This window comes from Heterocephalus glaber, unplaced genomic scaffold (genome assembly GCF_053883595.1).
Source record: "Heterocephalus glaber isolate CG9 unplaced genomic scaffold, H.glaber_assembly_v1.0 deba00001504, whole genome shotgun sequence".
Taxonomy (NCBI): domain Eukaryota; kingdom Metazoa; phylum Chordata; class Mammalia; order Rodentia; family Bathyergidae; genus Heterocephalus; species Heterocephalus glaber.
Window position 1 is genome coordinate 58,681,199 of NW_028258324.1, and position 13,595 is coordinate 58,694,793.

Genomic DNA, 13,595 nt, shown 5'->3' on the forward strand with positions numbered 1-13,595 from the left:
TACAGATTTCCACAGTGGTTGCACCAGTCTACACTCCCACCAACAATGGAGAAGGGTTCTTTTGTCCCCACATCCCCACCAATATTTGCTATTTGTTGATTTCTTGATAGCAGCCATTCTTTCTGGGGTGAGGTAGAATCTCAGTGTTGTTTTCATCTGCATCTCTTGAATGATAAGTGATGTTGAGCATTTTTTCATATGTTTATTTGCTGCTTTTACTTCTTTGTCTGAGAAATCTAGGTTCATTTCAGATGTCCATTTCTGAATTGGGTCTTTAAATTTGGGGGTCTGATTTTTTTAAGTTCTTTATATATTCTAGATAGTAGTCCTTTGTCTGAGGGACAGCTGCTAAAAATTTTTTCCCACACTGTAGGTTGTCTCTTAGCTCTGCTGGTGGTTTCCCTTGCAGTGCAGAAGCTTTTTAATAGGATGAGATCCCAGTTGTTGATTCTCTGTGCTAGTTCCCGTGCTACTGAGGATTTGTTCATAAAGTCTTTTCCTATGCCAAAGTCTTAAAGAGTTCTACCTAACTTATCTTCCAGCAAGTTTAGTGTTTCTGTTTCAATATTTAGATCTTTAATCCACTTCAATCTTAGTTTAGTGCATGGTGATAGATATGGGTCTAGTTTTAATCTTTGGCAGGTTGAAAGCCAGTTCTTCCAACACCATTTATTAAAGAGGCTATCTTTCCTCCAGTAATGATGGTTGGCTTTTTTGTCAAAGGTGAGGTAGCTAAGTATGTCTGGAGTTGTTTCTGTATCTTATAGTCTATTCCACTGATCCTCGGGTCTGTTTCTTTGCCAGTACCATGCTGTTTTTATCACAGTAGCTTTGTAGTATAATTTCAAGTTGGGGATTGTGATACTCCCTGCCATGTTTCTGTTACCTAGAATTGCTTTTGCTATTCTGGGTCTCTTCTTGTTCCAAATGAATTTTTGGATTGTTTTCTCTAGCTCTGTGAAACATGTTGTTGGGATTTTAATCTGCATTGCATTAAATCTATATTGCAGTTTTGGAAGTGTGGCCATTTTTGCTATATTTAACCCATTAACTTTTATTATAAATAATATAATTTGATATTTGGCCTGTTTTCTATCATTTAATTTTGTGTTTTCTGTTTACCATTCTTTTCTTTTGCTTCTGTTTTTCACTTCATCCTTACATGCTATTCAACTGCTATCCTTTTTTTCCTTCTGCTAATTTAAACATTGTTTCCTCAGAAAGTGGAAATAAGGGCTAAAATGTATAATAAATATTGGGAAATGGAAAGAAAATGTTCAAATGGGAAGGAGAAGTTCTAGGGCCTCCTAGAGATTTCTTAGTATTTTCTCTGTAGATGATCATTTCATCTACATATAAAGATTTTACTTCTACCTTGCTAATTGTTTCTTTTTATTGCCAGACTATTTTGATTTGGGCCTACTTTTCAAAGTTTAATGGACAGATGAAGAGCAGGCATATCTGCCCTTGTTCCCCACCTTAGGGAGAAAGCATTGTATCTTTTCCATTCATATAAGGCATTTTTGTTGGAAGTATGGAGTACATGGCTTATCTGTTGAGAATAGATATCTCTTATCTGTTCTACTTCCAGTCTCCTGATAGCTTTTACCATGAACAGCTGTAGAATTTAGTCCAACACTTTTTCTGCAACTACTGACAGGATCATATGGCTTTTTCCTTTCCTCTGTTAAAATGATGACTCTTGGGGGTGGATCTTCCAATGCTGAACCAACACTGCCATCCCTATAATAAAACCACTTTCTACATACTGCCATATCTGACTTCTAATAGTTTGTTTTGTTAAATAAATTTGTATCTATATTCATACTTTTTTCTTCTATTATCTTTATCCAGTTTTAGAATTAGCACAATGTTGATTTCCTAAAATGAGGGGAGAAGTGTTCCTTCTTTTTTCTGCTTTAAATATTTGATATAATTTATTAGTTAAAATGTATACGAGCCTGTTGTTGTCATATAGGTAGGTTTTCAAGCTAGGAATATACTTTCTTTAATAGGTGCTGTCCAAATTTTATATTTCCTCCACAGTCAGTCTCATTAATTTGTCTTCCAAGGTACTTCTTAGAAGTTGTCAAATTTATTTCAAAAAAGATTTTTGGGGCCTGGAATTTAGCTCAGTGGTTCCACTGCCTGCCTCACAAGCACAAGGACCCAAGTTTTATCCCCAGTACCAAAAATAAACCCCGAAAAACAAAAAACAAACAAAGATTTTTGTAATATGCTTTCTATATCCTTTTAAATTTGGTAAAATCTGTGGTAATGTTCTCTAAATTTTGATATTGTAATTTTAAAAATGTATAATTGACATTTTGTAATACGAAGAAAAGGTCTAAAGGATTAGGGGAAGTGGGAGGGGTCAGGGAAAGGAAAGAAGGGAAAAGAAAAAATACGAGAAAAGAAAAAAAAGTGGAAACAAAGTCTTTGCAAATAGGGAAGGGTGGAGGGGTAAAGGGAGGGCAGGGGAAGGGGATGAGAACCAAGATACTCATGTAAAGGTACAAGATCCCAATGATGAATGTAACTGTATTTTATACCTAAAATGTACCAATAAACTTAATGAAAAAAAACCAACAAGAACAAGTGTAAAACTCTAAAATTCTAGACAAACAGGATTTCATTCAGTTTTTGGAAATGTCCACTGTTACTAAGTAACGCTGTGATTGGGAGTTTTCCTCAACAGAAGACGGCTGATGTGTGAGGCTGCTCCTCTTCTGATGAACTTCCGTTCTCCACAGGCAAGTTTCCGGAGCAAAGACATTTGTTCTGTCCCACGCCTGCCCCCCACCCACCTGGCCGGAGCCCACAGAAGGCTCACTGCTTAGCAATTCCTTGTCCAGGTTTAATTTCAAGGAGTTAGGTGGGGCCGGAGAAACTCTCCCACTCCTTCTCCAGTTTATCCATCAGCAACAACAATGCCATCTGGTTACCGGGGACCAGTGAGGCATAAAATGCCTAGAAAAGCAGCTGTCTTCCCGTTTACCTGTGTCAGAATTACTAATTAAGTGACAAATTTGCCTGTAGCTATAAATGAAATTTCATGCTCCTGAAATTACCACAGCTCTCACACTTTATTATCTACACCTTTCTTGTAATATCAGCTCTTCTCTTAAAAGCAATTTGTACCTCCCCTAAACAAGGATAAAAAGTCCCACTTGCCATCTATTATTTTTTATGATGATGTGCACAATAATCTGCATAAACCTTTATATGTCATCTTATTTCTCACTTTTTATCATGAGATAACACCAAGTTGCCTGTCTATGATAGGTTCCCTTTACCTGATAGAGGTTTCTAAGTCTGCACTTGACAGAGTTTTCATTTCCTTTTTTCCCACCCTCAATTCAAACTACCATTGTTTCACACGTACCTGGACACAAGGGTGATGTAACTGAGACTAGTGATGCTACCCTACACAAACTCTGTAAAACTTTCTATAAGTAGGCTGTTTTATACTCCCAAAATGCCAACACTTCATTTGTATAATCTATTGGGTAAACTGGAAATTATAAAATCTGAATTAGATTTGATTTTAGATATTTTCTACAATCAGCAATTCTGAACGTATATTGGGAAATTTACACGCACTATGCATTCTTCATTGTCCATCACAAGTAAGATTATTTTCCAAATGTCAGTATTCTCCACATACTGCAAACCCTTTTCCCCTCATGCTCCTGGGTTGCAACTCTGGTTTTTCTTATGCTTTAACCGAAACATGAATAGATTCATGAAAACCATTAAAACATATCTCCTCTACTTTTAAGGATTCTTCCTAAAAGATTGCTTTGGGTGGACATCTAACGCCTAAACTAAAATCAAAAGAATGCCCCCCATATTATGAAAACATAATTAGCTTGAGGATCTAGTCTGGTAAATTCACTGCAGACAGGATACCTTTGCATCAGACTGAACCTTTTGCAATGCAACACAAAAGCCTAGGTCACCAAGGCACAGTCCCCTCAGGTTTGTGGTGTTTCAAGCTCCTCATTTGCCTTTGTGAGTGTGCTGTATCTACTGGTAAACATTACAAATTCATTTCAATTATGCCCTCAATCATTGAGCTCCCATTATGATTAAGCCCTGGGCTAGGGGTGTGATGTGATAAATAAATGAGTACTTTACCTACCTCAAAAAGTTGGTCCTCTAGTGGGAAAGCTGTTATATGTAAAAATAACTACAATACAAGGCAAAATGTGGAATTTCCCTAAGAGAGATAACAAGATGTACAGCATAGAGAATGCAATAAACTACTGGATCATGTGTAACCACGGGGCTGTCTTGTGTGTGAACAGCAGTTAATATTCTGCTCTAGTCTCTCTGTTGCTTCTATGGCTCAGCTACTAAATTCACTTCAGTACTATCGAGAGGAGGTAGTGGGTAATGATGTTTTAGAGGAAATGTCAAAGGGAAGATACATTTCCTGCTAGCAGTCCCAACAGGAAGCAAATCATTGAGTGAAAAAGATTTACAGTTTCTTCAAGCTCCTGTGCATATGAGTCACCTGGGTAACTTAAAATGAAGGCTGTAATCCAGTCATTCTGGGTGGAGCCTGAGAGCCTGTAGCTCTCCAAACTCCAAGGGATGATGCAGCCCACACTTTAAGCAGCAAAGATTCAAAGCATTGCTCCCACAGCTTCCGAAGAGGCTGATGGTGGCAAAGAAAACTGTCAGGACGTCAGACTAAAGAGATGGAAGTCAGCAGAACCACCCAATCGCTATCGTTAACAAATGAAGCAGACCTCTAACATTTCACAGAGCATAGCGCGGAGAAGCAACTTCTTTTTTTTAGAGTTTTGTGCATTTTATTTAACAAATTTGGGCCACAAAAACTTAAATCTCTTCCATACACTGTATTCACGTATCTCAGCCTGAAGTAAATGCTTGCTGGGAAGCTTGTTTTCATAATTTCCTTTAGTACCTGGGATCAAACTCGGGGCCTTGCCCTTGTGAGACAGGCGACGACTCACAATTTCTTTTTAAAGTTCTCAATTATCTTCTCCTTTTAACATTAGGATTATACCTAAAGAGATCATCAGCAAGAGACTCCTCTTTTGCATGTTGCTTTTGTACCTCCATTTCCTGTCTCAATTGTACAAATCCACTGAGATGGACTCGGTACTTAACAGTCACTTTTTGTGCAAAGACATAGGCAAAATGTCCAGAGCCGTTCCCTCACGGGCAACATGGGTTGTAAAACAAAAAGTTGGCATCATAGGCAACAATAGGTATATGGGACACGTGGAAGAGAACTTGAATGAAATCACTGTTTTCTCCACCACAAGTTACCAAGTCTTACAAGTTCCTCAGTGAACAAGAGGTGACACCTGATAGCAGAACACACTCTCTATCCTTCAGCCATGTTATTCTATCTTCATAGAATTCTTGTTAAAGAATAAGCCATCATCACACTCAACGTATTCTATTCCTGTCTTCATGAAGTGCCGACCTCTAAGGAAAGAGATCTGTAACAAGGACCTGCAAGTAGAGATTATAACCAATTTCCAGAGTAGCATATTTTCTTAATGGTGACAGACATTGTGCCTGGCTGCTGAGAAGAGGGCAGAGTCAGACAAAGCAGACTTCCTTTGCTTCTGGAAGGGGGATTTTTATCAATGTTATTTTCAGAGAAGTAATCTTCACTTGAATTCTGAACTTATTACCCACTAGACTTAAGGTTTCTTCTATGATCCAAAGGCCCAGAATATTTTATCTACTGTGGAAAGATAAAGGGATAGTTATATCAATCTCCAATTGCTTTATTTAAGACAACTACTTTAAAAGTTCTATTTAAAGAGTTTCAATGACAACTAGCCCATCATCAAATTCTGTTGAATCCTTCTGACCTCCAGATTCACAATGGGCATTATGGTTTATTCTTTAATGTACATTAATTTGGTTCAAGCAAGATCCAGACTGCACATCTCAGCGTTCTACTTGAATAAAGAAGAAGCATTCAATTCCTCTCCATAGCAAATTCAGCCTTCCACAAGTCAGTTCTGCCAGGCCGAGATGGCTGCATTGCAAAAAGTGCTTTGCGAATGTTTTGCTGGGTTTTGTTGCTAGGTGATGACTGGGGGAACTTTGCGATTCCTGCTGAGAGGTTTTTAAAAAATGTGCCTGTAACCACTTTCATATTAAAGAGGAGGAAAAAAATAGGGCAGCCTGCACCTTAACTCTTCAAGATTTACTCCTTGCCCTAAAGTCCCCCTTTGGTTCCACACAGAGAAACTATGAGCCTTAGGAAATGTATATATACCACTCTGGGGGAAGAAACAGGAAATAATATTCAATTTGTCACCAACCGAACCAGAGGTCATAAACCAGAACTGGTTGGATGCCCTCCTTTAACTTGGAGCTAGAATTTAGATAACGGAATGAGGCAGAATTGAGGAATAGGATGACACCAGCCCATCCTCCTGACATTCTTTTCCATTCTACATATTAGTAAAGACTGTTTGCTTTTAAAAATTGGCCTGCAGCAAGAGGCAGCTTGTACCTGAGCTGAGTCTCAGAAACCCTTGGCCTGGGCCCGACTTTCCAGGCAAGCAGCAGGGATTCCTGGGAAAGCCCTGAGGCCTGTCTGAGGCCTGGTCCCGTGTCAATGATTGATGAGGACAAGTGCAGGAGGTGACACACTGTGAAATCAGACTGAGGCACAAAGAGTTAATCCTTGGGCTTTTTCCAAACTGGGTCCTTTGAGGGAAAAATAATATTTATTCCTTCCTTTGTTAATTTTCCAGCTAAAAAAGCACTCGTGATATCTTATTCACTAGGCAAGATGCCAGCCTGCGACCTCCGTAAAACTTCAGGAGATAAATACCGCAATAGTGGCAGTAATTATTTGTCCTTGCATTATCATCATCAAATTATTTTAAACTGCTGATTTAACAAGTACTGTGTTGTAACCAATAGAGAGAGAAGCACAGTTAGTCTCTGCATACAAATTTTTTTCACAAATTAAAGAGCCTACCTATAAATCACAAGGAAGGAAAAAAACTGAAAAATTACAACTCTACCACCCTGGGCTTCCCTATTCTCAGAAACTAGGAAACAGCTTGGGAGTATGAGTCCCCTTTCTCTCCTTCACTGGCTCATTCACTCTTCCTCACCCCCAGCTGGGTCCTCTCCTGGGAGGACAGGGAAGGCCATGTGTGTTTTTGACTTGGCGACCCAGGCAAGTTTCTTGTACTTTCACACCCTCCATAGCAGATGCACAAACTTTAGCAGAGTCTTTTTAACACTTCATTAATTATTGAGCTGTGCCAGGAGTAATTATTGGGCTATGCCAGGAGTCCTTTTCTCCCACATCAGTAAACAGTAATTTAGAGCAGGGGGGTTATAACCCTAGGGTGAGCAACGTTTTCCCCCACAGCTGTGTGGTGAGCTCAACAATAATGCATATGTTTCAACAAATGAGGAGGTCCACGGCCCAGCCTCTGTTGCATGCAGGAAATATTATGGGCCAGCTACAAACCCCACCAGGCTAATTGTGTGACACACAATTTGGAACATCTCATTTGCCAACATATCCAAGATATCTGTTCTGACTTTGTGCTTTTGCGCTAATTTAGTAATAATATTAATAACAGCTAAGGCATTGACTTCTGGGATATCTTTGATATGTTGTAGTGGAAGCATGCTAATGCTAATATAACACTTTCCCTCAACTGCTAAAGATTTCTTTTGCTGTTATTCAGTAAAATTTTAATTCTTTTGGCTCTTCAATAAATAGATGTTTCACAGTCACTTGACAGCCCTAACCAACTCTACGACTTAGTAAAATAGAAATGATTTTTTTCCCATATTTTCAGTTACATCAAACATAGAGAAGGTCTGTTTGAACTGGTGTTCCTCTAGTTACTTGGGACAGTGGTGAGGGTAACCACTCACTTTTCACAATTATAGAAACTGAGGTTAGAACATTACCTAGTGCAAAATTTTCCCGTACCGTATATTTGAATTATTTCCAGATCATTCCTGTCCCCCCCAAAAGTTATCCACTCTCTGCTTCAATGGAAGAGAACTCATTTCAACTCTTCTTACTTTTTATATGGCCAGCATTTAAGTGTTCAATCTCTTTCACAATAGAAACTTGTCTACTGTTAGCCTCTGCTCATTCATCTCTCAATGGACCTGCAGGACAATTTGTAAATATATCATGATAGCTACCAAGGCCTAAATCAATGGGTTTCCAACTTTGGGGCAAACAAACTCCTATTGCTACGAATGCATATTCCAGGGCCCCATGTTCCTAGAAAGTTTGATTTTAGAAGGTGTTCAGGTAGCCCATGATGACCCTTTGAGGAAAACTATAGATATTTTCAGACTTTCCCCGTTAATCCTGATGAGGAACAACAAGATCACCAATGTGGTTCCCATCACCAAACTCAGTGGCCAGTTTTCTGTTCTCTTCTCACTCATATTGGCCCCTCTAGTCTTCTTGAAAAGCCTTGTTCATTTCAGCTCTCAAACGGGCCAGTCCTGCTTTACCTACTGCATCACCCTCTGCTAACATAGCACAATGGCTTCCTTGGATAGCTTCTAGGACACCTGAAACCAATTGCCACTGCAAGGTTTTACAGTACTTTCTTCTTCCATGGCACAGAACTTTCTACCACTCATGATGATGCCCTTTCTTAATGATTTCAGGTCTCTGATCAAAGGACAACTCTTCAGAGATGCTTTCCCTGACCAGAGCAGCTGAATTACCCCCACCAGGTCATATTTCCCTTACATCACCTTGTTTTCTGTAGGCATGTATCACATTGACATCATAATGTATCCTATCTGTGTAAGCATTTATTTTTTTGCCTCTCCAGTAAGACTGTAAGCTACAAGGGGTCTGTCTTGTTTACCACCATTTCCTTAGTGCCTAGTGCAATCTCTGTACAGCATAGGCCCTCCTAATATACTTGTTAAAAGAATGAAAAAGCAATGGTACCAATCTCATGAGTCAGGTGAAACCTGAATATGCCCCTACAAAGGCATGCTGCCCAGAACTCATCACAGATCCCACTGTGACCTGGCTACAATAATCTATTCCCTTGTTTGGGATACTAGAGTTGTACAAATGTGGCATCCATTCTCATTCACTTTAAGGGCAGTGGTGTCACACAATTGAGTCACAGTGAGCTGCTGCAGCTGCTAAGTGGCATGGCCCTGTGCAGCTGCATATCTGGAACCAAGCTCAGGATTTCACATGCATCCTTATTAAATGTTCTCTGATTAAATTTGCCCCAGCCTGTTAAAATTATTTTGGATACTAATTCTGTCATTAAATAGCTCTTCTATGTTCATTTATATGCCTGTCAACTCCCTTGCTTGTTCTAATCATTAATGAAAAATATAGACAGTGAAGAGGAGTCAAAAAGCAAGCTTTGCATCTGGGCACTGACACATACTAGCTGTGACCAACCTTAGTCAAAATAATTAAACTCTCTGACTTCCTTTCCTCTAAATACAATGAGATACTAATTTCCACCTTATAAGGCTATTGCAAGAACAAAATAAGGTTATAAAATGTTTAGTGAAATACATCACATATAAAAGCCAATTATTCTAACATTCTGCACAGTATCTAACACTCAACAAGTTTGTGTTGGTTTTTGACCAGGACAAGGGCACATACAATTTATGTGGTAGGACTCTACTCATCAATGTTATCAATTATCCATTAATTGGGCTTCTTCACAGTTCAATTAGTTCCTTGACTGGCTGTGAGAACATCTCCATGCTCAAAGGCCCTATTAGCCATTCTCCATTTTGTTTTATTTTAAAGTTCAAGAAAGACAGCCAAATGCTCTTTTAAAGGATGCAATCTTGAAGTAGCTTTGGTTTAAAAAAAAAAAAGATTTTTATTTGGCATGATTTAGTGAACCCATTACTTTCTTTTCTGTGTATATTCACAAATCATCATTTCATCTGCTTCCTGGCTGTCACAAGATGAGCCACTTTTCTTCCACTATGCCCTCTGCCATGCTGTTTCTTGTTTGGAGCCGGACAACTATGGACTAAAACCTCTACAAACTGAGAGCCAAATTAGGCCTCTCCTCTTTTAAGTCACAGCTGCTGGGTATTTTGTCCTACCAATGAAAAAATGACTAAGAGATATTTTGAAAATAGAAAGCCAGAGACCTCCTTACTGAACAAGTGCTCAGAAGAATTCCTTGTTCTATTGACTAAGAGCTAGGGCTTAATGCCTGACAGTAGAGTAGACAACCTTTTCCAGAAGGGTGGGGAAATTCCGTCAGCTTTGAGGGTAATCTTTCTAGAGGAAGGCTTTCCAGGACTGCTCGCTTAGTAGGAATTCTATACATATTAGTACCCATTAAGATCAGCCTCTAATCTAACATTGTCCTCTTCTGAATCCTCACAATATTTTCTCCACACCTCATTTGGGAGTTTAGTCTGACATTCCTTCCACAGTGAAAGAGCCTCAAGTAGTGAGACTGCAATTTATTCATCTTCACATTCAAAACAAATTAATCCCATAATTAATCTAAAATGATAAGTATGATGTTACTAATATCTTTATTGTTTGTATTATTTATACTTCTAAATTATTTTTTAAAAATTCTTTCTGCTATCCCTCAAAACAGCTCATCTTCGCTTACTTGTTGAATCTCTTCTGTATGTAGAACACAAAAGTAAATTTTATTTCGGGATTGCCTGACTTGCGGTAACTGTTGCAGGACAATGAGTTACCGCTGACTGTATTTGATTTATTTATGTGGCTTTTTAAATAAAAACCCTGGGGCTCACCACCAAAGAATGAAAATTCTTCAGCACTTGGAAAATTAATTAAATAAAGTAGAAGATTTGAAAAATGTTTTCCATCATCATAAGGTAGCTTTTTTGTTTATTGATTTTAATTTTGATAGAAAATCATCTGACCATTTCATTGCACCTCTGCAGGGCAAATCACAGCCACTTTACAGGAAATATTCTTACTGTTGAGCCATTAACAGCTATGTAACTGCTCAACACTCATATTTCTGGGCAAGATAAACAAAACCTGCACAGATGTAAAGACCCAGGTTCCCCTCACAGACCTAGCACAGTCCTAAGTGGTATTTAAATGACTGTTCACAGGTTTGCAGTTTGGTTACTATTAATCCAAAGGCAGGGAGATTTCCACAAAGTCCCATCAGCAATCAAAGAATACAACATGGCCTCTGCTCACCACGAGCTTCATTTATCAAAAACAATATCAAGAAAATCTGAGCCATATCAGTATTACAGAAAGCACAGAAGTAAACCCACAAATCTATAGTTGTTTTATTTTTGACAAAACGTCCAAGAGGACACAAAGAGAAAAACATAGTCTTTTTGGTAGTGTTGGGGAACTGGATAGCTACATGCAGAAGCATAAAGTGGATCCTTTTCTTATATCATTTGCAAAAGTCAACTCAAAAGAGATTAAAGACTTGAATGTAAGTCCTCAAACTATAGAACTACCACAAGAAAACAGGAAAAATTTAATGACATGGTCTGGGTAATAATGTTTTTTATATGATCCCCACAGAATACAAAAGCAGAAACAGACAAATGGGATTACATCACACTAAAAACTTCTGCACAAAAAATATTAACATAGAGAAGAGACAACCTACATATCAGGAGAAAATATTTTCAAACCTCACATTTCATAAGAGATTAATACCCAAAATATCTAAGAAACTCAAAGAAACAATAAGAAAATAACCCAATCTAACGTAAAGGAAAAAATTTAAATAGAAATTTCTCAAAATAAAACATACCAGTGAGAGGAACAGAGCGGCCCCCAGTGCCAAGGAGTAGGGCCGCCCCCAGCACTGAGGAGGAGAGCCACGAGGGTGCCAGCAGCCCACACCCCTTCAACTCTACCCCCGTTGAAATGAGAAGAAATGTAAACGAGTCTCAAACCCAGACTTCCCAATAACCTAAAGCAATCTAAAAGGGAAATGAGATGGAACAATCTGATAACCACCTGGACTCCCTGAACTGGCAATGAAAGAGGATATGGAAAAAATGAACTCAGAAATGATTTCTCAGGTAACAGCAGACATTGTGCCCATAGTGCAAGACAAGATTAACAAATCTAGAGAGGACACAGATAAAAAAATAGAGGAGCTGAGGAACATGATGGAATCCCAACATAAAAAACAAATGGAATCCATAAAACAGATGCAAACAGATTTCCAGGAGATTAAAAACTCCATTGAAAGTTTACAAAAGCAGAATGAGCCAACCTGAGGACAGGATTTCAGATATAGAAGATAAGATTGTAATTAGTGACCACAAAAAGAAAAATTTCTGTAAAATAGTAAGGGCCCAGGAGAAATCAACCCAGCAGTTCCTAGATGATGCAAAGAAGAATAAAATAAGACTGATCAGAGTCAGTGAAGAAACAGGAGAGAGTATAGACAACATAAAAAAAAAACTGTTCACAGTAGTGATGGCAGAAAACTTCCCAAGCAGGGGAAAAGAGCTTGACATACACATAAGTGAGGCATATAAGACTCCAACTAGCCTTGATCAAAAAAAAATCTACACATAGGCATATAATAGTTAAGATTCCAGAAATCCAACAGAAGAACAAAATTCTACAAGCAGTTAGAGAAAAGAAACAAATCACATACAAAGGAAAGCCCATCAGAATCACAGCAGACTTTTCAACATAAACCCCCAAGGCAAGAAGAGCTTGGAGTGACATATTTCAAGCACTAAAGGAAAACAGCCTCCAACTCAGATTGAGGTACCCTGCAAAATTATCTCTCAAAATTGATGGAGAAATAAGATACTTTCATGAAAAAGAGCACCTTAGGAACTTCATGAATGCCAAACCAGCACTCCAAAAAAATTTAGACAACATCCTAGGAAAAGAAAACAAGGATTGTAACCCCAGGAAACCCAGCAGAATGAATCCATTGGGCACGACAAGAAATTAAATGCAAAGGGGGAGATTCCAACCAAAAGAAAAGTCATGACAATGATAAGTCAGTATGTATCCATCCAGTTATAACCATCAATGTTAATGGTTTCAATTCACCAATCAAAAGAAATACACTGGCAGAATGAGTCAAGAAGCAAGATCCAACAATATGCTGCATACAAAAAAACACGCTTAATTCAAAAAGAAACTCATAGACTGAAAGTTAAAGGGTAGAAAACAATGCTCCATACAATACGAACCCCCAAAAAAAGCAGGAGTAGCTATCCTCTTTGCAGATCAAGAAGATTTCAAACCAACACTGATTAAGAGAGACAAACAAGGGCACTACAGCCTTGTAAAGGGAAAAATTCAAGAGGAAGAGATGACAATCATACACATATATGCAAACACTAGTGTGCCCAACTATATAAAACAAATACAAAAAGACATGAAAAATCAAATAAGCACTAATACAGTAGTAGTGGGGGACCTCAATACCCCAATCTCACAAATAGATAGATGAACTAGGCAAAAAAATAAGTAACAAAATACTAGAACTCAATCAAACTCTTGAACAAATGAACTTAGCAGATGTTGACAGACTGTTACACTGCACAAAATCAGAATACACAATCTTTTCAGTTGCACATGGGTCATTCTCCAA